Raw genomic sequence first — 4,416 nt, 5'->3', positions numbered from 1 at the left:
TATATCAACACACTGCCAACCATGAAAACAGAGTGTGGCTACCTCATTAAAATGCAGGGGTAGAAACTGTCGTATGTAATCATGTAAAAGCAACGTCCACTTGTACATGCCAAGTGCACGTAGGGTTTGCAGCATGTGACTGCAGAAAAGAAAAAGAACACTGCCAGAAAATACAGTCACGTTTCCCCCCCAACTCCCCCCCTCCCTCCATCCCCGCCTCCCTTCTCTTTCTATCTTTCTCTCTCTCCCTGTCTCTCCTGCTCTCTCCTGTCTCCCTCAATTTCTCTTTCTGTCATTGGTACTGTTGCTGTTTTTCCTTCACTTTTGCTGCTCTCTTTTGTATTCTTCTCTGTTATCTCCCTCCCTTCATTCCCTATCTCTCTCTCTAAAAATTTGTAATCTATGCACTAAATATCTTGATCATGAAGGGCAGATTGGAAGAAAAACCAAGCTAAAAATTCCTGAAGTTCTTGCTTTTGAATGGTTAGTGTTGTGGAATCTCATTTGTTTGGTTTTTTTGGTTTTTTTTTGTGATTGTGTGTGTGTGTGTGTGTGTGTGTGGAATTTCTTATTTCTTTGCCTTTTTTCTTACGTTTCTGTACTGCGGGCTTTTGTTCTTGGTTTAAAATAAGAGAGAGAGAGAGAGAGAGCAAAAGTGTGATCAAACTATCCAATGAAAAGGTCGCATATCTCTTTTTAAACTTTTGCTTTATGCGTTCATCCAAGACTGACTTAAAACTCAACAAAAAACATCTATGTGCACTTTTGTGTCAGTTAAAAAAATGTTTTCTTTATGCAGGATGTGTGCATATTGTTGACTATTTTTGTTGCGGCATCACAGTGTTAAGACAATATTCGTTGAAATAAAAATTGAAAACCCTGATGTGTAAATATTTGCTTTTTGTTTGTGTTTGTTTCTCTGTGAGAAATGTGAGTGGTTTACCCGAAACAAGCTGATATTACGATTTTGTTTTGAGGGAGGGAGGGGGGTAGGGATGGGGGTGGGGGCTCAGTAATTTTCAAGCAAGAAGGGAGGATGTGCTGGTTGTTATTGAACTGAGGAGTATACTAAGAAGGCAGAACTTTATTGTTGAATGAGTTGTTATTGAACAAGCCACGAGTATTTCTATCTGTGAAGAGATCAGTGGATAAATGTTAAGCCACTAGCACATCATAACGTACACACACACACAGACACACACACATACATGCATGCATGCACACAAACACACACACACTCTCTCTCGCACACACACACACGCATGCATGCATGCACACATACACACACACTCTCTCTCTCTCGCGCACACACACACAGACACACACACACACACACAGAGTACTCATTACACCTTCTCCCCCACAGTTTCAAACCTCGAAACCCCAACTTTTTTCTTCTCCTTTTCAGCATTACTGAAAATCAGTCTCAGTGAAAAGATTGTAAAAACCGATGAACAGGAGCAATTTAATTAAGCAACAGATCACATTTTGTCGAATAAGTAGAGCGATGGCCCAGTGGTTAAGCATCCGCCTAGAAAGCAACAGCATGTAAGCGCGTGGGATCGAATCCTCCACAGGTGAGTATTCTCTGCCCCGCCACTAGACCGTACGTGGTGGTCTGGACGCTAGTCGTTCGGAGTACGTGGTAAGCCGGGAGGTGTGTTGCATGGACTTAGCACACGTACAATAACCGATTGCAACAAAAGATTGTTCTTTGAAATTCTGTAGAAAAAACCCCACTACTTTTGTGGTAAAACAAACATGTATGTGCAGACACACACAAAAAAGGGATGAAAATATAATTATGTGTGGGTGGCGCTGCAATGTGGCAACACTCTCCCTGAAGGGAGCAGTCCGAAATTCACACAGAGAAATCTGTTGTGAGAAAAAGCAATATGCAATACAATACAATACAACTCAACACAATACCATACAGTACAGTGCAATACAGTACAATACAAATCAATACAACACAATACAATGCATTGCATTGCAATGCAATACAGCACAGTACAGTGCCATACAGTACAATACAAATCAATACAATACAATACAACACCACGATACAATACAATGCATTGCAATGCAATACAATGCAATACAATACAGCACAGTACAGTTCAATACAATACAATACAAATCGGTACAATACTATACAGTGCCATACAATACACTACAATGCCATACAATACAATAAACACAACAGAATATAATACAACAAACACAACACAGCACAATAAAATATAATACAACACAACACATTGGGGGGGGCGGGGGGGGGGGGGGGGGGGGGGGGGGGGGGGGGGGCGACAGCCACACATAAGCCGTTCAGCAATTAGGTGACATCTGCACGTGTTCGCTTTTCAAGTCGCCCTCTCTACGTATCTACGTACTCCCCCATATCCCCCCCCCCTCTCTCCTGCTCGCCCCCCTAACCCCCCCGCTCACACTCCCCAACTTCCACCTACCGCCCCCCCTCACCCCCCACTTCCCCCTCACCCCCGGCCCACTCCATACTCCTCTAAACACACCTCTACCCAACCACCATATTAATTGTTTTGTGTTTTTTTTCTCCCTGAAGAATAAGCCATCTGGGAAACAACAAATGTTGTGTGGTATGGGGTAACGTTTGATCAACCACGATATCCATTTATTTTGTTGCTTTTGGAGAAGCAGCTCAGCGCACGCTGGCTTTTTTTGTTAATTCACTGTGAAGTTGTGATGACGATCACGTGTTAATTACGACCAATTGGCTCCATCTGTTTGTTTGGATCTCACTCTCTGTCTGTCTGTGCATGCTATTACGATGATCACGTATTAATTGCGACCAGTTGGCTCCATCTGTTTGTTTGGATTTCACTCTCTGTCTGTCTGTCTCTGCCTGTTTTTCATGTCTCTGTCTCATTCTCTCTCCTTTTCTCTCTTTCCCTCTCTCACATCTCTCCCTCCCCCCCCCCGACCCCCCCGCCGCCTCTCTTTCTGATTAAATCATCTCTGCATTTTTGTATTGCCGCCATGCTTATGCCTTTATCATTCATTGATGTATCGACTCAATTCAGGGCGATGATTGGATGAACACACACACACACACACACACACACACACACACACACACACGCACACACAAAAACCCACCTCGAAAATAATTAAGTTTGTTTGTCTTGTCTTGTCTTGCCTTGTCCTGTATCCCTCCCACTCCATCTCTTTCCCCTCTCTCTCCCCTCGCTCGCTTTCTCCTTCTCTCTCCCACCTCTCCTCCTCTCTCTTTCTCCCTCTATCTGTTCACCTATCTACCTCTCTCTGTCTCCCTCTCTATTTCTCTCTCCACATTCTATGAATTTCCCAGTCAGCTTACATTTGCGTTGTTCATGGGTGTTGGACATGAACAGACCAATCGCAAATTGTCAACTTGTTTGTTCAAAGCGTTCAGACTGCGATCAACTCTGATGTCATGGAATACTGAAATATGTTCTTGATCGCGTATTTCTTGTTGTTTTTCTTATATGATCATGTGTATGCACCCTTTCATGAGGGGCAATGACAAATACATGAATGAATTATTCGTATTTCTATATCTCTGTCACTGATACTGCTGTTATTGTTTTTTCATCCCTCTTTTTTTGCTGTTGCTCTCTCTCTCTCTCTCTCTCTCTCCCCCTTTATAACCCCTTCCCCCCTGCCCCCCCCCCTTCTTTCTCTCCCTTCTCTTTTAAACTTTATTAGCATCATTCCTATACCTTTACCAAATATTAATGAGTTGCGTAGAAAAAAAAAGGTAGGCAGACAGACAGTAGTAGAAGAGCTTGACAGAACTCAGCAATATAACCCACTGACCTCACCTGTGACTGTAAAAAAAGCACGCCAGTGCTTATCTATTATCCTCGAAAAATAATTATTTGCCTTATCTCCCTCCAACTCTCTCCTTCCCCTTCCTCCCTATTTCTTCCTATCTAACTCTCTCTATCTCTTTCTCTCTCTCCCCCAGTCCCATGTTCCCCCCTTTCCCCCTCTGTCTACCTCCTCTCGTTTAATCATATTTCTTTAGGAGCATACGAGTGTCTTAGGAATTTGTGAAGTGTGGACTCTATTTAGGACGGGGACCGGATTAAAAAAAAAAAAAAAAAAAAAAAAGAAGCATACTAGTGTCTGTCTAGTAACCTCGAAATTAGATATGTTTGCCTTCCCCCCGCCCCCCGAGCCCCCCACCCTCGCCCCTCTCTCTATCGCGCTCTCTCTCTCTCTCTCAAGCACGCACGCACGCAAACAGTCATACACATACACTGAATCTCTCTCTCTCTCTCTCAGAAACCCATGCACGAATCGGCACTGTGCTGAGAATATCGAAGTGACACATGCAGTTTTAATTCTCGAACAATCCATCATTGTCCCACCCACCCAGCCCATCTTCTACTACAC

Source organism: Babylonia areolata, chromosome 24 (genome assembly GCF_041734735.1).
Source record: "Babylonia areolata isolate BAREFJ2019XMU chromosome 24, ASM4173473v1, whole genome shotgun sequence".
Lineage (NCBI taxonomy): Eukaryota > Metazoa > Mollusca > Gastropoda > Neogastropoda > Buccinidae > Babylonia > Babylonia areolata.
The sequence above is the reverse complement of the archived record's forward strand: the minus strand, read 5'-3'. Positions refer to the sequence as shown.